Raw genomic sequence first — 20885 nt, forward strand, 5'->3', positions numbered from 1 at the left:
ACTCCCCACTTTAGGGGCCAAAGACACCTCCACCCTGGGAGCCAGGGGGAGCTCAAAACACTGCTGCAGCCAGGGTCCAGGGCATGCCCTGCTGCATGGGGGAGACCTTTCCACCCTAGGTGCCTGAGGTAGCTTAGCATGCCACTGCAGCCAGGGTAGAGAGTACTTACCCCTCCAAGGGCGAGATCCCTCTGCTGTGGTAGCCAGGGGAGCTCTGCATGCTGTAGCCAGGGTCAATGGCACTCCACCCCCAGCCAGGGGCAGAACCCCTACACCCTAGGGGCAGGGGGGAGCTCAGCATGCTGCTGCAGCCAGTCTCCAGAAGACTCCCTTTTCCAGGGGCAGGACCCATCCACCCTGGGTTCCAGAAGGAGCTGCACACTCTGCTGCAGTCAGGGTTGAGCGCACTTTGCCCTCCAGGGAAGAGACCCCTCTAACCTGGGTGCCTGGGGGAGCTCCTAAACCGCTGCACCCAGTGTCTAGGGCACTCCCCACTCCAGGGCCGAGACCCCTTCACCCTGAGTGCCAGGCGGAGCTCTGAACTCTGCTGCAGCCAGAGTCTAGGGTACTCTTCCATCCAAGGGTGGGACCCCTCCACCCTAGGTGCAGGAAGGAGCACTATATGCTGCTTTAGCCAGACTCCACAAGACTCCCTTCTCCAAGGGCAAGACCCCTTCACCCTGGGTGCCAGGGGGAGCTCTGCACTCCGCTGCACCCAGGGTCCAGGGGACTACCCCCTCCATGGGCGAAACCTCTCCATCCTGGGTGCTGAGGGGAGCTCTGCATGCTGCTACAGCCAGACTCCAGGGTATACTCTTCTTCAGGGGAGGGACTCCTCCACCTGGGTGCCAGGGGAAGCTCAGCATGCTGCTGAAGCCAAGGTCGAGGGCACTCCCTTCTCCAGGGGCGAGACCCCTCCAACCTGGGTCCCAGGGGGAGATCCATAAGCCATAGAAGCCAGGTTCCAGGGTACTCCTCTCTCCAGGGGCATCCCCTCCTGCCTGGGTGCAGCAAGGAGCTCCACTGGCTGCAGCATCCAGGGTCAAGGGACTCCCCACTCCAGGTGAGATACCCCTCCAATCTGGGTGTCTGGGAGAGCTCCGCATGCCACTGCCCCAGGCTCAAGGGGACTCCCTCTTCCAGGGGCTAGACCCCTCCACCCTGTGTGCCTGAGGGAGCTTCTTAAACCGCCCCACCAGGGTGGAGTGCACTCTCCCCTCCAGGAGGGAGACCCCTTCACCCTAGAAGCTCTGCATGTTGCAACCAGGGTCGATGGCACTTCCTCCCACAAGGGGCAAGACCCCTCCACCCTGAATACCAGGTGAGGACTGCAGGCTGCTACACCCAGGGTCAAGGGCACTCCCCACCTCCAGGGGCGAGACCTCTCGACCCTGGGTGCCAGGGGTAGCTCAGCACTCTGCTGCAGCCAGGGCCAAAGGGACTTCCCCCTCAAGGGGTGGGATCCCTTCATCCTAGGTGCCAGGGGGAGCTCTGCATGCTGCTGCAGCCAGACTCCAGGAGATTCCCTTCTACAGGGGCAGGACTTCTCCACCCTGGGTGTCAGGGGGAGCTCCTTAAGACATGATACACAGGCTCTAGGAGATACTTCCCTCAAGGGATGAGATCCCTTCACCCTGGGTGTCAGGGGAAGCTCCAAACTCCTATGAATCCAGGGTTGAGTGGACTCCTGCCTCCAGAGGCGAGACCCCTCCAACCTGGGTGCCAGGGGGAGCTCCACATGCCGCTGCAGCCAAGGGTGAGGGGACTTCACCCTCCAAGCGTGGTACCCCTTCAACCTAAGTGTCCAGGAAATCTGTGCATGATGCCCTAGCCAGACTGGAGGAGACTCCCTTCTCCAGGGGCAGAACCCTTCCACCCTGGGTGAGTGGGGGAGCTTCTAGGACACTGCACCCAGCCTCCAGGAGACTGCCCTACTCCAGGGGGGAGGCCCCTATACCCTGGATGCCAGGGTGAGCTCCACATGCTGCTGCAGACAGGCTCGAAGGGACTTTTTCCTCCAGGGGCAGACCCTTCCACCCTGGGTGCCAGGCAGAGCTCTACATGCTGCTGCAGTCCTGGTCTAGGGAACTTCTCCACCAAGGGGTAGGACCCCTCCACCCTAGGTGCAGGGAGGAGCTCTGTATGCTGCTGCAGCAGCCAGACTCCAGGGGACTCCCTTCTCAAGGGGCGGGACCCTGCCACTCTGCCAGAAGGAGCTCTGCAACACGCCGCTGCAGCCAGGATCTAGGGCATTCCCAAATCCAGGGGGGGAGACCCCTAAAGCCTAGGTGACAGGGGGAGCTCCACAGGCCACTGCAGGCATGGTTGAATGCACTTTCCCCTCCAGGGGGAGACACCCCCACTCTGGGTGTAGGGGGTGCTCCGCACTCAGCGCAGCCAGGATACAGAGGACTCCCCCCTCCAGGGGCGAGACCCCTCCACCCTAGGTGGTGGGGGAGCCCTGCACGCCACAGCAGCCAGTCTTGAGGGCACTTCCCACTCCAGGAGCCAGAACCCTTCACCCTGGGTGCCAGGGGGATCTCCGCAAGCCGCTGCACCCAGGTTCGACTGGACTCCCCCCTCCATGGGTGAAACCTCTTGATATTGGGTGCTGGGGGAAGCTCTACATGCTGCTGCAGCCAGACTCCAGGGGACACCCTTCTCCAGGGGCGGGGCTCCTCTACCTGGGTGACAGGGAGAGCTCAGGACTCTGCTGAAGCCAGGGTCAGGTTGAGGGCACTCCCTTCTCCAGGGGCGAGACCCCCTCAACCTGGGTCCCAGGAAGAGGTCTACAAGCCACAGAAGCCAGGGTCCAGGGTACTCCTCTCTCCAAGGGGGGTCCCCTCCATCCTAGGTGCAGGAAGGAGCTCCACATGCTGCAGTAGCCAGGGTCAAGGGGACTCCCCCCTCCAGATGAGATAACCCTCCAACCTGGGTGCCAGGGAGAGCTCCACATGCTGCTGCATCCAGGCACAAGGGGATTCCCTCTTCCAGGTGTGAAACCCCTCCACCCTGGGTGCCTGAGGGAGGTTATTATGCTGCCCCAGCCAGGGTGGAGTGCAATCCCCTCTCCAGGGGCTAGACTCCTCCACCCTGAATGCCAAGTGAGGTCTGCAGGCTGATGCACCCAGTGTCCAGGTCACTTCCCCCTCCAGGGGCGAGGCCCCTCCACCATGGGTGCCAGGGGGAGCTCAGCATGCTGCCTCAGCCAGGGTGGAAGGGTCTTCTCCTCCAGGGGTGGACCCCTTCACCCTAGGTGCCCTGGGGAACTCTGCATGCTGCAGCAGCCAGACTCCAGGAGACTACCTTCTACAGGGGTGGGACCCCTCCACCCTGGGTGGCAGGGGGAGTTCCTCAGGCTGTGGCACACAGGCTCGAGGAGACTCCTCCCTCAAGGGGCGAGATCCCTTCACCCCATGTATCAGGGGAAGCTCCAAATGCCACTGCAGCCAGGGTTGAGGAGACTCCTGCCTCTAGGAGTGAGACCCCTCCAACCTGGGTGCCAGAGGGAGCTCCGCACACTGCTGCAGCCATGTCAAGGGGACATCCTCCTCCAGGTGTGGGTCCCCTCCAACATAAGTGCCTAGGGAATCTCTCCATGCTGCCCTAACCAGACTGGAGGAGACTCTGTCCTCCAGGGATGGGACCCCTCCACCCTGGGTGCCAGGGGAGAGTTCTGCATGATTCTGCACCCTGGCTCAGTGGACTCCCCCCTCCACAGATGACAGCCCTCACCCTGGGTGACTGAGGGAGCTCCACAGGCCACTGCACCCAGCCTCCAGGAGACTTCCCCACTCCAGGCGCGAGGCCCCTATACCCTGGGTGCCAGGGCTAGCTCCTCATCCTGCTGCAGCCAGACTCCATGGGACGCCTTTCTCCAGGGGCAGGACTCCTCCACCCTGAGTGTCAGGGGGAGCTCAGCCCACTGCTGAAGCCAGAGTCAAGGGCACTCCCTTCTCCAGGGGCGAGACCCCTCCAACCTGGGTCCCAGGGGGAGTTCCACAGGCCACAGAATCCAGGGTCCAGTGTACTCCTCCCTCCTGGGTCGGGTCCTCTCCACCCTGGGTGCATCAGGGTCGATGGCACTTCCTCCTCCAGTGGTGAGACCCCTTCACCCTGAATGCCAGGTAAGGTCTGCATGCTGTTGCTCCCAGGATAGAGGGCAATCCACCCTTCATGGGTGAGACCTGTACATACCCAGAGAATCTGTGCATGCTGGGGTAGCCAGACTGGAGGAAACTCCCTTCTCCAGGGGCGAGACCCCTCCATCCTGGGTGCCGGGGGATGGGGGGAGAGTTATGCATGATTCTGCACCCAGGCTCAGTGGACTCCCCCCTCCAGGGATGAGACCCCTCCAACCTGGGTGATTGGGGGAGCTCCACAGGCCACTGCACCCAGCCTCCAGGAGACTTCCCCACTCCAGGAGGGAGGCCCCTAAACCCTGGGTGCCAGGGCGAGCTCTGCTTGCTGCTTCAGACAGGCTCCAGGGAACTTTCCCCTCTAGGGGCGAGGGGTTGCCAGGGTGATGTCCACATGCTGCTGCAGCCTGTTTCAAGGGTACTCCCCTCTCCAGGTGGGAGGCCTTTCCACCCTGGGTTTCAGGGGTAGCTCCCTCCAGGGTGGGACCCCTCTACCCTAGGTGCGGGGGTGAGGGAGCTCCACTTGCTGCTGCAGGCAAGGTCTAGGGGACTCCCCCTTCAATGGCAGGACCCCCTCCAACCTGGGTGCCAGGGGAAGCACAGCATGTTGCTGCAACCAGACTCCAGGGGACTGCCTTCTCCAGAGGTAGGACCCCTTCATGCTGGGTGCCAGGGGTAGCACACCACGCTGCCACAGCCAGGCTCAAGGGCACTCCCTTCTCAGGGGTGAGACTCCCCCTATCTGGGTGACCAGGGGTGCTCCACATGCAGCTAAAGCCAGGGCCAAGTATACTCCACCCTCTAGGAGAGTGACACCTCAATCTGGGTTCCAGAGGGAGCTCCCCAAGCTGCTGAGCCAGGCTCAGTGTGCTACTCCCTCCAAAATGGAGACCCCTCCAACCTGGGTGCCAGGGTGTGCTCAGCAGGCCACCTCCACCGCACCCAGGCTTGAGGGGACTCCCCCCTCCAAGGGGAGACCCCTCCATCCAGGGTCCCTGTGGGAGCTCCGCAAACCACTGCTGCCAATGTCGAGGTGATTCCTTCCTCCAGGGGCGAGACCCCTCCACCCTGGGTGCCAGGGGGAGCTCCTCATGCTGCTGCAGCCAGGGTTGAGTGAACTCCCCCTACAGGAGTGGGACTCCTTTACCCTGTGTACCTGGGGAGCTCTGCACGCCACACCGCAGGCAGGGTTGAGGGGTCTCCTCCCTCCAGGGGCCAGACCCCTCCACCCTGGGTGCTCACCCTGCTGCAGCCAGGGTCGAGAGGACTCCCCCCTCCAGGGCGGGAAGCCTCCATCCTGGTTGCCAGGGAGAGGTCCATATGCTGCCCCAGGCAGGGTGGAGGATACTCCCTCTCCAGGGGAGAGATCCCTCCAACCTGTGTGTCTGAGGGAGCTCTGCACACATCCTCACAAGGATGCAGGGGACTCCTCCCTACAGGCACGAGCCCCCCACCCCCACCCCAGGCACCTTGGGTGCCAGTGGGAACTCTGCACACCTGAACACCGCTGCAACCACATTCCAGGGGATTCCCCGCTCCAGGGGCGAGACCCCTCCAACCTGGGTGCCTGAGGCAGCTCTGCAAGCCGCCTCAGCCAGGGTCCAGGGCACTTCCCATTCCATGGGCGAGATCCCTTTAACCTGGGTGCCAGGGGGAGCTCAACACACCTCTTCAGCAAGGGTCGATCTGAACTCCCTTCTCCAGGGGCAATACCCCTCTAACCTGGGTGCCTGAGACAGCTCTGCAAGCCGCCTCAGCCAGGGTCCAGGGCACTCCCCACTCCATGGGCGAGATCCCTTTAACCTGGGTGTCAGGGGGGAGCTCCGCACACCACTGCAGCCAGGATCCAGGGCACTCCCCCTCCCAGTGGGGAGACTCCTAATCTGGGTGCCAGGGGAGCTCCGCACATGGCTTCACTCAGGCTCCAGGAAACTCCTTCCTCCAGGGAGGAGACCCAACAACACTGGGTGCCAGGGGGAACTCCACAGGCCGCTGCAGCCAGTGTGGAGGGCAATTCCCACGCTAGGGGGGAGATCCCTCCAACCTGGGTGCCTGAGGGAGCTTCACAAGCTACCGCAGCCAGGGTGAAGGGCACTCTCCCATCCAGGGGTGACCCCTGCAACCTGGGTGCAGGTGGGAGCTCTGCACACCACCACAGCCAAAGTCGAGGGTACTCCCCACTGCAGGGGGAAGACTCCTCCAACCTGGTGGCCCATGGGATCTCCATAAGCCTCCACAGCCAGGGTGGAGGAGACTCCCCGCTCCAGGGTTGAGATCACTCCACTTTGGGTGCCAGGAGGAGCTCCTTATGCCACCCCAGCCAGGGCTGAGGACATTCCCCCTCAAGGGGAGAGACCCCTCCACCCTGGGTGCCAGGGAGAGCTACACACACCACCGCTGCCCGATCAAGGACGCTCCCTTCTCCAGGAGGGAGACCCCTAAAACCTGGGTGCCAGGGCAGCTCTGCACACCCCCCTCCCGCAACCAGGGTCAAGGGGGCTCCTTTCTCCAGTGGCTGGCCCCTCCACCCTGTGTGCTGGTGGGGGAGCTCCAGAAGAAGATGCATTTAGGCTCCAGGGGACTCCCACCTTCAGAGATGAAACCCCTGCACCTTGGGTGATTGGGAGAGCTCCAATGCTGCTGCAACCAGGGTCCAGAGGACTCCCCCCTCCAGGGGTGGGACCTCTCCACCCTGGGTGCAGGGGGAGAGCTCAGCATACCACTGCAGACAGGTTGGATCGGCACTCCATTCTCCAGGGGCAAGACCCCTCCAACCTGGGTGCCTGGGGCAGCTCTGCAAGCCGCCTCAGCAGGGTCAAGGGCACTCCCCACTCCATGGTTGAGATCCCTTTAACCTGGGTCCCAGGGGGGTGCTCTGCAAGCCTCTGCAGCCAGGGTTAAGGGCACACCTCCTCCAGGAAGGAAACCACTCCAAATGGGGTGCCTGGGGAGCTCCACATGCTGCTTCAGCCAGGGTCCAGGGGCCTCCATCCTCCAGGGGTGAGACCCCTCCAACCTGGGTGCCTGGGGTGGGGGGGGGGGAAGCTCCACCTGCCACTGCAGCCAGGGTAGAAGGCACTCCCTGATCCAGGATAGAGAACCCTCCAACCTGGGTGCCAGATGGAGCTCCATGCGAAGATGGACCCAGGCTCCAGGGGACTCCCGCCTCCAGGGGTGAAACCTCTCAACCCTGGGTGACTGGGAGAGCTCCAATGCTGCTGCAGCCAGGGTCAAGTGCACTCCCCCTTCCAGAGACCAGTACCCTCCACCCTGTGTGCTGCGAGGAGCTCCTTATGCCAGCCCAGGCAGGGTCCAGGACATTCCCCCCCTCCAGCGGTGAGACCCCTTTAACTGGTGTGCGGGATGGGGGGTGGGAGGGGAGCTCTGCATGCCGCTGCAGCCAGGGGGAAGCCCCCTCCAACCTGGGAACTAGGGGAGCTCCACACTCCAAATCAGCCAGTTGGAGGGCACTCCACCATCCTGGGTGGGAAACCCTTCCAACCTGGGTGCTATGGGGAGCTCAGGAAGCCGCTGCAGCCAGGGTCCAGTGCATTCCCCCTCCAGGGGGGAGAACCCTCCAACCTGGGCTCCTGGGAAATATCCACAGGCCATAGCAGCCAAGGTGGAGGGCACTCCCTTCTCCAAGGGGGGCACTCCCCTCCACAGGGGCGAGACCCCTCCAACCTGGGTGCCAAAAGAGAGCTCCACAAGCCTCCCGTGCCAGGGTTGAGGGCACTCCCCGCTCCAAGGCAGAGACCAAGCTCTACCCTGGGAACCAGGGTAGCTTGCAAGCCTATGCACACAGGCTCCAGGAAACTCCTTCTTCCAGGGACGAGATCCCTCAACCCTGGGTGCCAAGAGAAGCTCTGCACACCTCCGCAACCAGGGTCGAGGGGACTTCCCCTTCAGGGGCGAGACCCCACCACCCTGGGTGCCTGTGGGAGCTCCGCATGCAGCCTCACCCAAGCTCATGAAGACTCCCACCCTCCAAGGGGTGAGACCCCTCCACCCTGGGTGCCAGGGGGAACTCTGCACACCACCTCAGCAGCCAGGCCCGAGGGGTCTCCCCCCTCCACCCTGGGTGCGAATGCTGCTGCAGCCAGGTTCCAGAGGACTCCGTGCTCCAGGGCGGGAACCTTCCACCCTGGGTTCCAGGGGGAGGTCCATATACTACCCCAGGCAAGGGTCGAGGACACACCCTCTTCAGGGGAGAGACCTCTCCAACCTGGGTGCCTGAGGGAGCTCTGCACATAAGGATGGAGGGGACTCCTCCCTACAGGCGAGAGCCCCCTCCACCTTGGGTGCCAGTGGGAGCTCCTCAAACCGCTTCCAACACTTTCCAAGGGATTCCCCCCTCCAAGGGCAAGAAGCTTCCACCCTGGGTGGAGCTCAGCACACCTCTTCAGCCAGGGTAAATCTGCACTCTCTTCTTCTGGGTCAAGACCCCTCCAACCTGGGTGCCTGAGGCAGGTTTGCAAGCAACCTCAGCCAGAGTGGAGGACACTTCCCACTCTATGGGCCAGATCCCTTTAACCTGCTGCAGCCAGGGTCAAGGGCACTCCCTTCTCCAGGGGCCAGAAGCCTCTAACCTGGGTGCCAGGGGGAGATCCAATCTGCATGCCACTGGAGCCAGACTCCAGGGGACTCCTATCTCCAGGGGTGAGACCCCTTCACCCTGGGTGCCAAGAGCAGCTCCGCACACTGCTGCATCCATAGTCTAGGGGAATCCCTTCTCCAGGGTCGAAACCCCTCCACCCTGGGTGCTGGGGAGATCTCCGCATGCCACAGAAGCCAGGGTCGGGGTATTCTCCCCTCCAGGGATGAGACCCCTGAACCTAGTTGCCAGGGGTAAGTCTGCAAGCTGCTGAAGACTGGGCGACGGGACTCCCCCCTCCAGTGGTCAGACCCCTCTAACCTGATTCCAGGTGAGCTTCACATGCCACCACAGCTGGGCTCCAGGCGACAGCCCCCTACAGGGGCGAGACCCCTCCACCCTGGGTTTCGGGGGAGCCCTGCAAGCTGCTGCAGCAAGGGTCTAGGGGACTCACCCCCTCCAGGGGTGAGACCCCTCCACCCTAGGTGCCAGGGGAGCTCCGCATGCCTCCTCAGCCAGGGTAGAGGTCACTTCCTTCTCCAGTGGCAAGACCCCTCCCACCTGGGTGCCTGGGGCAGCTCAGCAAGCAGCTGTAGCCAGGGTCAAGCATTCTTCCCTCTTCAGGGGGGACATCCCTCCATCTAGGTGTCAGGGAGAGCTCCACAAGCCGCTACACTCAGGTTCAAGGGGACTCCCCCTTCCAGGGGCCAGACCCCTCCACCCTGAGTGTCAGGGGGAGCTCCACAGGCCATGGCATCCAGGGTGAAGGAGAGTCCCCCCAAGGGGCGAGACCCCTCCATCCTGTGTGACAGGAGGAGCTCTGCATGTCACTGCAGCCAGGGTGGAGGGGACTCCCCACTCCAGTGTTAGACCCCTCCATCCTGGGTGTTGGTGCAGCTCCTCATGACACTGGAGGAAACTCTCTTTTCAGGGGCAGGACCCCTCCAACCTGGGTGCATGGGGGAGCTTTGTATGATGTTGCAGGCAGGGTCAAGGGCACTCCTCTCTCCAGCGGGGAGACCCCTCCAACCTTGGTGGTGGAGGGAGCTCCACACTGCTGCAGTAGCCAGGGTCTAGAGTACTCCCCCCTCTAGATGCTATACCCCTCCACCCTGGATGCTGGGAGGAGCTCCTTACTCTGCCCCAGCCAGGATCCAGATCACTTCCCCTTACAGTGGGGGGGGGGGAACCCCTCCAACCTGGGTGCGCTGAGGAGCTAAGCACACCACTGCAGCCAGGGTCGAGGGCACTCCCCCCTCCATGGGCGAGACCCATCCAACCTAGGTGTTGGGGGGAGCTCCAAATACCACCGCAGCAAGGCTTGAGGGGACTCCCCCCTCCAGGTGCCAGACCCCTCCACCCTGGGTTCCGGGGGTAACTCTGCACACAGTTGCAGCCTGGGTGTCTGGAGGAGCTCCTTACTCTGACCCATCCAGGGCTGAGGGCACTCCCAGCTCCAGGGGCAAGACACCTCCACCCTGGGTGCAGGAGCGAGCTCTGCAAGCCCCTGAAGCCAGGCTCAGGTGGACTCCCTCCTCCAAAGGTGAGACCCCTCCACCCTAGGTGCTGGGGGGAGCTCTTCAAGCTGCTGCAGCCAGGGTAAAAGACACTCCCTTCTCCAGGGGCAGGAGACCTCCAATGCGAATGCAGAGGGAGCTCCACTGCAGCCAGCTTAGTGGGTACTCCCTGCTCCAGGGGCAAGACCCCTCCACCCTGTGTGTCTTTGAAGGCATTTCAGTCTTGTTAGCTTTGGAATGATAGAAGCTAACAGGCCACAGATTACTGCACAGATTACTAACTCATTATTAACATATTACTACTGATTTCACAAGTTTTTCTATGAAAAAATTATTTTTATATGTTTATTTGTATAATCCCTATATTCTAAAGCTTGAGTAAAAAAAAATTCACATGGATGGAGAAGACAATCATGTGTCTCTCCTCCGAAATCTTAAGGTTAAAAGGAAAATAATGAATCATTAAACATCTGAACCTGTAATTCTTGGTGAAATACTTATTCCTGCCAGGACCTCTCTCAGTTCAAGTTGATTTTCTCTTACAAACTTCTCATTTCAACTCATTACATATTTGATAGCTGAGGAAAATAAAATTCAATGATTTTATTAAAAGTCTAGAGATTCTTAAAATTTGATGCATCAGAAGTCTAGAATTGGCTAGAATTTGAATCAAAATGCAGATGCCTAGAGACAGTGAATTTGGGGAAATTGGTATACAATCTTTGGGGGTTGGTATAGGGAGCCCATATTATTAATAAGTATCTCATAAAATCTCTAGTACACGCCCTTTGAGAGCTAGGTATCAACTAAGTATTAAAAGAGTGGTCAAATAACATATTTTCATTGATCATTTAAGTAATCATACTCTTTAGTAATTGGTTTTCATCCTACCTTAGTAATACATTAATATTATTAAGCACTTAGAATGTCATTTAGCACTTACCTAAATGTTTTAGAGATAAATAGAGTTTTCACAATGCTATTAAGATATTAGTATTTCCTTATTTTGACATATAAGGCTTAAATGTCAGTAACTGATCAAGGGCTCACAGTTACTAAGGAGCAAGGGTAGAATTTGAGTTCTAGTCTTATTTTATGGTAGAAACAGTTCTAACCTATGTTTTATAGGATTTATTACTTATGAATATAAGAAGCAAAGGCAAAAATCACTTTCCCAAATTATTTTTTAAATATCTTATGAGAAGAATCACTTCAATTTAATAAATTGATAAGCACCTAGTATATCTAGTATATCCAAGCATGATCTTCCTCAAAGAGAAACAGGAGATAAGATCTATAATTTCGATATGAGGTGGATTAGAAGTAGTTGATGGCTCTTTTTAAACAAAAAAGCAGAGTGATAACCCATTCTGAAGGTGATATATGTAGAAAATCCAAATTACCAACAACAGTAAGCTAAGAAAAGAGATACTCACAGTGAAAGAACAAGGTGATCAAAGTGTGAAATGAATAGGCAAAATCTCAAAACTATAAGAAGTAGTTCTGTGTAACACAACAATCAGTGTTTATGAATGTGCTGTGTTGGCGTTGTTTTGGATGAAGAAGATAACTACAAGTTAGGGCCAAACAGGACCATGGTGAATCCTTCATGAAGAAAATGGAAATTAAGTCAATTGACAATAGGGAGCTTGGAAAGAACTGGAAGATAGATGTGGGAATCCTAAGAGCTCTGCAACCAAAGTGTATTCTGAGGACTAACAGCATTAGTATCAGTAATTCTTCAAATCTCCTGTGGAGAACTGTGATGCCTTCCTGAGACCTAAGAAACAGAATCTGTATTTTAACCAGTCCCCAGGTGATGAATGTGCACAAAGGTGCTTGAGAAGGACTGAGCAGAGAGAGCTCTCTGCATGAGGAAGGATGCCTATGTGCTAAGCAGAGGAAACCTCAAAGAAAATGTCTATGAATCAAAATACTCTACATATGTTGTGTAATGGGGCCTGAACTCCAGACCCATAATTTGACAACTTTACTTATATGTGCAAGTGACATTGTAAACTTAAGAGGTATAAACCATGGATATATCCCCTTCTTGCTGTTTCCTCTTGTAGCATAGAGACCTGCTCATAAGATCATGGGCATCAGATGAAGCATGGTTGTGGCAGAGAGGGGAAGCCATGAAGGTAATATGACCTGCAACTTAAAACAATGGGGCAGAGGAGATTCTAGAGGTGGTAGACCAAGGGAAACAAGATCTACTTAGAGACTGGTTTCATTAAGCAGTTAAATTATGTCACTGAGCAAGTAAGTGACATATATACTTTGATATAATGAAAGCCAAACCTCTCCCTCTCTAATGTCACTTAAAAACATGAAAATGTCAAAGACTGAAAATAAGACAGAGCTGTTAGATTGGAGTCAGAAATATTATTATGAGTTCATGGGTTTTTCAATGTTTACACAATAACAGAAATAGTAATAGTTATAGATCTATGTTCATTCATGTATTTTTATAGGAAACAAATATGTATACATATATATGTACCACAATTAGATGATAAAGGCTGACACCACCTGTGCAGGTTGCATTCCCAGGTGTGTTGCATTGAGAACTCAGCATTCTTTCATGCCTGAGTCACTCACGCAACACTCACTGGGATGGACCTTGCAAGGGGTTACCCATTAACTGTTCCAGATTAGAAGAAGACAGGGAAAATGTGTTTCTGCAGAGGATCCTGAGCAGACAGCAAACAGAGACAGTAGGGAGCACTCCAGAAATCTCAGAAGTTCTGATTGGATGTTGGCAAAGCCATGCTTATTGATTGGGGATTGAAGATGATGGCATGTCCTCCCTGATTGGAGTTTACAGCAGGAAGTATTTGGTGTGAAACGGGGAGGATGACAGAAAAAACTAAGGACCAACAGTGAGGGAAGGAGGGGCTGCATATAGAGTGAAATGTCACAGAGGGAAATCCAGGTGAGAAGAGTAGGATTTCATCTGTATCGTTCTTGGATCCTTTCTCTCCAGTTTGAAATATGTTCCTTTATTTTTAAAGATGATGTCTAAATCTCAACTATTGAAAAATTTCCTACAAATATCCCTTCACATTTTTTTTATAAAGGAAATGCCATTTCTTTAATTTCCTTCTTCCACTTCTTCAAGCTCGAAATCTCAGCAGTCATTTTCTCAATCCTCCCATCACAGGTGGAAATCCTGAGCTAATCCTGTTGGTTCCTTTGAAAACAGACCCAGAATCCATCCTTTGCTGGTTGAAGCTCCATCATCCTTCAGCAACTCCTTCACTGGGTCTTCCCTTACCCTTGCCTAACTGCCATTGCTGTGCTCCAAAACTCTCAAAAACCTTCCCATTTCCCCTAGTGACAGGAAAAGCTATACTTCTTACATGACCTATGAGGTCTATGTGATCTGCCACCCGCCCAATTCCACCTCATGTCCCAGTCGACCTGTGATGGATTCAACTTCGTTCTCCTCAAACTCAGATGTTAAAACCCTATCCCCCAAGGCCTCCAAATGTGGCCATAATGGACATGGTACTTTAAAAGATGTTTTTAAGGTTAAATGAGGTCATTGAGGGTCCTCATTTGCCTATGTCCAGTTAGAAGGTGATTAGGACACAGACATACAAAGGGAGAAGATGACCATCTGCAGCCAATGAGAGGCTGATGAAGAAATAATCCAGAAGACACATTGGTTTCAACTTTCTGGCTTCAGATCCATAAGAAAAATTTTGTTGTTGAGCCCTCAATCTGTGGTATGGTTGTGACAGTTCATGAGGCAACCTCCATTCACCTTAGTCTCTGGGTCTGTCCCTCTGGACTTGCTGATGTTCCACACACATCAGACATGCTCTGCCTTAGGGCCAATGGCTGTGTCTTCCAACCAAACTCTTCTAATTTACAGCACATCTCACTCCCTCTCTCCCAGCTCAGGTGTCACATGATTGTGGTCTTCTCTGACCTTCCTATTGAAAACAGCATGGCCTTTCTTCTGTATGTTCTCATTTCATCTTTCTTGAACCACTTGTTTTTTGTTAATTCTAACCTGCTAATAAAGAAGGAACTTTTTTTTTAGCTGCTGCAACAGAAATACCAGTAAAAAGAAGTAATTGGACAGTAAATGAATGAAAAACAATGTTGTCATAGCATTTCTTTTTTAGGAGTCTCATGACATCATTAGCTGTTCTCCCATCTAAGCCAGTTGTGAGCTTACACAGAAAGAAGATGAGAGGATCAAGGATCCCCTCCATTTCTATACTAGTCCTTTTTCTTTCTACTTTAGATTCCACCTAAAACACAAACTATTATAATCTTCAAGAATTTCCATGGTCACTGTCATTTGGTGAATTCACCAGTAGAAGTCCTGCTAGAGACATTTTACCTCATTTTCTTCATTATTCTGAATAGGAAGTAAATGAAACCTGGGAGAAGGAGGAGACTTTTTGCTCTTACCACAGCTGAGCCCAGTGCAAATTTCTCAAGTGATTGCACCTGATATAAAGCTCATTCATTTAATAGACCTGCACATTCCTCACCAGTCAAATAGTTTTAAGAGAGTAATTTAAAACACTAAAAATAAAACAACAACAACAACAAAAACTATGACAGGGAAATAACTCTTAAAATAGGAGAAGAACCAGGTGCAGTGGGCATGCCTATAATCCCAGTGCTAGGGTTAGTCAGGCAGAAGGATCACAACTACAAAGCCAGTCTCAACAATTTAGTGATGCCCTAAGCAACTTAGTGAGACTCTGTCTCTAAATAAAATATAAAAAAGGGCTAGAGATGTGGCTCAATGTTTAAGCACCCTTGGGTTCAATACCTGGTACAAAAAAAAGGGGGGGGGGAGAAAAGGAAACAACCTATATTGATCTTTTAATATACTGTAACCACCACCTCCAAACCCTACATCTCCACAAAAAGATCCCAACTGGATTGAAGAGAGTTACCTCAGCTCCAGGAACACATACTTTATATCATACTATACTCGTATCATTTTTATTTCATTTTTTTCCCAACGTGATTCTTTCTACATCTTAACTTACTGTGGAATTGCTCATTTATCTTTTTAGAAAAATCTAGAAGAGGGGATATTTCACAGGGTGAGCGGCCTAATCGATGCAAGCAGTAAGTGTGTGTAGAGGGGATAAAAAAGCTTTGGGGGAGGGAAGAAGTAGGAAACACATCTGGAATTTGTGTAATCAAATCACAATCAAATGTTCTTCATTTCCCTTGATTGGTTTCTACCAACAACTGAACTATTAAAAGACATTTGGGTACCTAATTCAAAGTACTATGTGCATGTACAAATATACCACAATGGAGTATATTATTCTGTATAATTATTATAACCAGTAAAAAAAGCTTTGAGAGACGATTAGGGAAATGTGAAAGATGTCAATATAAACACAAAATAGCTGAGAATACAGAGACCTTGTTCATTTGTTCACTGATAATGGTATTGGTAAGGTAAGGAAATGTGCTTATTTCCTTATGTAATTATGGGAGAAGAGGGAAACAAATGACCAATTGCAGGGAATAGTATTATTACTAATACAGTGGCATTAATTCTTTAGTTGTTAGGTAGTTGTTCTTATCATTTGAGTAATCAGACAATTTTTCTACATTTCTGTCATGTTCAAATATCATAAAGAGCTAAAAAACAAATTATTTGAATCAATGAGATTTTATGCTTCTAAGAAGCCAACAATTGCCTTTTTACATTTCCCTTGGAAATCCAAGCAAGCAACTCATGGAAGTGCCTTCTTGGAACTAAATAAGAGAATAAAGAAAGTGTCTTCCTAGAAAGACAAATCACTTTTAATAAAAAAAAGCAGCCCCAAATCCAACATAACTCAATCACTCAACAAAAACAACAACAATAACAACAACAAAAATGTGGTGAAAGGTTGACTCATGTGCCAATATAATTAAGGGGAGATCCACCAACAAAAAAAAAAAAATGATGTTCATCTGCTACAGGTCCAAACCCCTCTGAAATCCAAACCAAGATTCAACAAGACTTTTCTTCATATTGGCTTTTTTTTTTACTATAAATAACTCTAACCTCAATTTTGATAATATATGTAACTTTTAACATAAATGAGAGTAGTGACCCCAAAAGCCAACATTGTACCTTCAACCCATTTGAATGTATTTCATTTAATGGTTTAAAGTATTAATTGGCATCAATCTTCCTAAGTTTGTTTTGTATCTCTGATTTATACCTGTTCCTCTTACCCTCAATTCATCCTCTTGCATTATCTGCTACTACCTTACATAACCACCATCCATCTGTTTTGCCTTTGAAACTTTGTATGAATTATCTTTTATACCTCTTCTCTCTCTCTCTCTTTCTTTCTGTCTCTCTTTTCCTTCTCCTTTTTGGCCTATCTCCCCACTCCTCATCCCTCATTTAAGGTGATACTAATTATGATAAATTTAAGAACTATTTGTTTTTAGTTATTCCAGTACTTTATTTACAGGTTTATATGGGGAACAGTGGAGAAAAATAGCAACAAATTTGTATTTCTTATAAGGTTGGATAGTATGGGGCTTGGCTCTGAACTGATTATAGCAAATAGGGTTAAGTGGCATCCTTGAAACTGGTGTTGATATTGGGATCAGCAGAGGTGACACACTGAAAAAAAAATCAACATCTGGATATATGATAAACCCAGGGCTCTTAAGAGAAAGAAACTCATGAATAGTCCCGCTCTTGATAAAGAAGTGATAACTGTAGCAATAGATGAGTAAACACAGAAAAGGCAAGAGAACAAATCATTCCTAAAGCACATAATGCTTCAACAAGTGACTCCATGTACACTACCATGGAGGATATGTCAGAGAAAGAATTTGGAAATTTCATAGATAAAATGTTCAGTAACCCATAAAGTTGTAGAAAGCAAAACTGGAGAGAAAATACAGGATATAAAAGATCATATCAGTAAAGATAAAGAAATTCTAGAAAGGAACCACATGGAAATACTAAAAGTGAAAAACTCAGAAACCAAACTAAAAGTTCAGTGGAAGCATCACCAAAAGATTAGATCACTTTGAAGGTAGATTTTCAGGCCTTGAAAACCAAATATATATATATATATATATATATATATATATATATATATATATATATATTCTTGAAAATATAGTTTTCCATAAAGAAAATATATTAAGAGACAATGAATAGATATTCAAGAAACTTGGGATATCATTAAACCATCAAATTTAAGATTCATTGGGATAGACAAAGGCTTGAAATAAAAGCTAAAGGGAGGCATAATCTTCTCAAAAAATAATATTAGAAAATTTTCAAACCCTTAAGAATTAAAGAGAAATTCAAATCAAAGAGACATGTAAGCATCAAATTATAAAATAATCACAATTGATCCACACAGAGAAACATTATAATGAAAATGCCTAGTTTACAGAAAAAGGATAGAATTATAAAAGCTCCAAGAAAAAAAGGGCTGGTCAGATTTAGAACTAAACCAATCCAGATTTCAATTGATTTCTCAAGCCAGACCCTAAAGCCAGGAAGACTTGTAGTAATATTTACAAAAGTCTGAAAGAAAATGGATGTCAATCATGAATTTCTATACTCAGCATAATTAAGTTTCAGAATTGAAGATAAAATAAAAACATTTCATTATAAACAGGAAGCATATGAGTTAATAATAGGAATCGTGCACTATAAGACACACTCAATGAAATTTTTCATAAAGAAGAAATGAAGAAAGGAAATGAAAAGCAGCATAGAAATGAATTTCACTATGAGAATAGTTAATTAAAGGGGTATCAAATCTGCTTTAAATATTTGAAACAAATCAAATGTCTGCAAATATAAACCCTATCTCAATAACAACATTGCAAGTAAATAATTTAAAATCTTCAATAAAATGACATAGGTTGACCAACTGTATTAAGAAACAATATCTAACAAGAATTTATTTGGAAGAGACTCATCACACAGGCAAATGCATCCATAGACAGAAGGTAAAATGATGGGATAAGATATACCATTCAAGTGGGACTCATGAACAATCAACCTTAGCAATTCCTACATCAGATAAAGTAGATTTCAAGCTAAATTAATCAGAAGAGACAAGGAAAGTTACTTCATACTGCTAAAAGGAATTGTATATCCACAAGATAATGATGGTAGAGATTAATGCCTCAACCAACAGAGCATCTATGTACATGAAACAAACCCTTATCAATATTAAGAATCCATAATACAATGACACTGGGTGACTTTAAATTTCCTCTCTCATTACTGAATGGATCAATCAAACAAAAACTAAGTAAAGATTCTTAAAAAAAAAAAACTAAAAAATACAATTAATATATGGATCTAAGAGACATCTATAGAATATTTCATCCCTCCATGACTAAATTCACTTTCCTCTCAACAACATATGGGAACATGTTATGAAGTAAACCATATTTTCTGCCACAGGCAAATCATGGCAAATACAAAAAAAAAAAAAACAGAGATAATATCTTAAATTTTATCATAACATACAGGAATAAAATTGGAAATCAACAATAAGATAAAAAACAAAGACCACTCTGACACCAGCATATTGAACAATTCACTTTTGAAGATGAAAGTGCAAAGAATTAAACAGTCTTGAAAAATGAGGATTCCAACATGGCGGCGGGCACAGAGAGATCAAGTCTCTGACCTCTTCAGCTGTGCGGGTATAGGGAGTCGTAAACAATCTAAATTCTGTTTGCTCAGGATCACTAGGCAATGCTGAGCTGACATGGATCTGGGGCGATCGTTCTGGACCTCTCAGAACACACACTGAGCCCAGATCGGCTGAATTCAAGCTCCCGTTCGCCTGCTTCCCGCAGACAAACAGCTGTGACTCAGCACTAATCCATCCAGCTGAAACAACTGGTCAGCCCTTCTGATCCTACGGAGGTAAATGCCAACCGAGCCTTCATAGGTAGTGGCCACAGGTTTGAAACGGGGCTTGGGAGAGACAGTAAGGACCCACCCGTTGCATTGGTCACCCGGCAAAGGGAAACGTACTGTCGCCATTTGCAAGAGATACCACCATGGCAGTGAACTGACGTCACCAGACTGCGGTGGAGGAGATAACTTCATTGAAACCTGCGGCTACAGGTGTGTAATCCCATAGCCTTCCCTCTCCACACATCGGGGAAACCTTAAGGGTCCCTCCCAGCTCTCCCGTGAGCGCTAGCCAGACCAAGGGAATTAGACGTGGCATGGGACCCACAGCTCGGAACTCCCGGCTACCGATCCCACCAGGGGGGACAACTGAGGTCTCTTGCACCAGCTACTGGGGGCGTGGCTACTGGAGGGCAAGTAAAATGCGCTGAGGATTCTCAGCCCCAAGCTCTACAAACTTAGGGTCTGAGGGAATGGCAAACAGGGAGAGTGTGCCCAGTTGTTCATGAAAACAGGGCTCCCAGGAGCAGCAGACCTGGCGTGTAGCCAGTATTGTGGTGAGCGTCCCCAGTGAGAGGGGTCTGGCTAGAGGAAAAGTGGGGAAGGGACTAGACACAAGAGGAGGCCCTAGGCACTCAGGATTGGAGACTCGCCCAGTCTGGGAGGAGGAGCTGCTGCACAGTGATTGGTCCCTGCATATTGACAGGAGAAACTTGGCTTGGTGGGCACAGCGCCACCTACTGGAAGAGAAGTTAATCAAACTCTAAGACTGCATTTACTAGTTTTTTTTTTTCCTCTTTTTTTTTGATTTGGGTTTTTTCTTTCATTTTTATTTTTCTTTCTTGTTGTTTTTAAAATTTTATTTTCAATTTTTTCAAATTTTTTTCTTCGAATTTTTATTTTATTTATTTATTTATTTTTTTAATTCCTTTTTTTCTTCTTTTGTCTTTTCTTTTCTTTTCAATTTTCTTATTCCCCCTTCATTGAATTCTACCTGCTTATTCTCATTCTCTTTAGTGTCTTCTTCCCTTCCCTTCTAATACCTTTCCTCCCAAGCATCAAATAAATTTATAGGAGTAAACAGTAACTTAGCAGTCAAACAGAACAAGAAGTAACATGAGCAGTTTGAAAAAGCAAGGAAGAAAAGGAGTACAAACAATGCAGGACAGCCTAAATATTCAGGAGGACCTAGAGTCATCAGAAAAATGGTCATATAAAGAACTCAAGGAACACCTTAGACAGATGGAATGGAACCTTAAAGAGGATACGAGACATCAAATTCAAGCAGCAAAAGAACACATTGAGAGAGAATTACATAAACAGATAAAATAAGAAGTTAAGCATCTTTATCAGGAGATAGAGATTATAAAAAATAATCAAACAATAATTCTAGAAATGAAGGAAACAATAAACCAAATTAAAAACTCAATTGAGAGTATCACATAGTGGAGCAAGTAGAAGCCAGAACGTCAGATAATGAAGACAAAATATATCATCTTGAAAAGAGTCTAGCCAACTCAGAAAGGCTGGTAAAAAAATCACGAGAAAAACATCCAAGAGTTATGGGATAACATAAAAAAACCAAATTTATGAGTCATCAGGATAGAAGAAGGTACAGAGATTCAAACCAAAGGAATGAGTATCCCGCTGAATGAAATAATTACAGAAAACTTTCCAGAAATAAAAAAGGAAACAGATATACAAATTGAAGATGCATACAGGACACCGAGCACACA

The 20885-nt window shown here is 49.8% G+C and overlaps 1 pseudogene; it reads right to left on the reverse strand.

Annotated features, from left to right (window-relative positions):
* Positions 1–5924, reverse strand: part of LOC144257159 (broad substrate specificity ATP-binding cassette transporter ABCG2-like) — an 82583-nt pseudogene extending 76659 nt beyond the window's left edge.
* Positions 5925–20885: the final 14961 nt, after the last annotated feature.

Source organism: Urocitellus parryii, chromosome 10 (genome assembly GCF_045843805.1).
Source record: "Urocitellus parryii isolate mUroPar1 chromosome 10, mUroPar1.hap1, whole genome shotgun sequence".
Classification (NCBI taxonomy): Eukaryota; Metazoa; Chordata; class Mammalia; order Rodentia; family Sciuridae; genus Urocitellus; species Urocitellus parryii.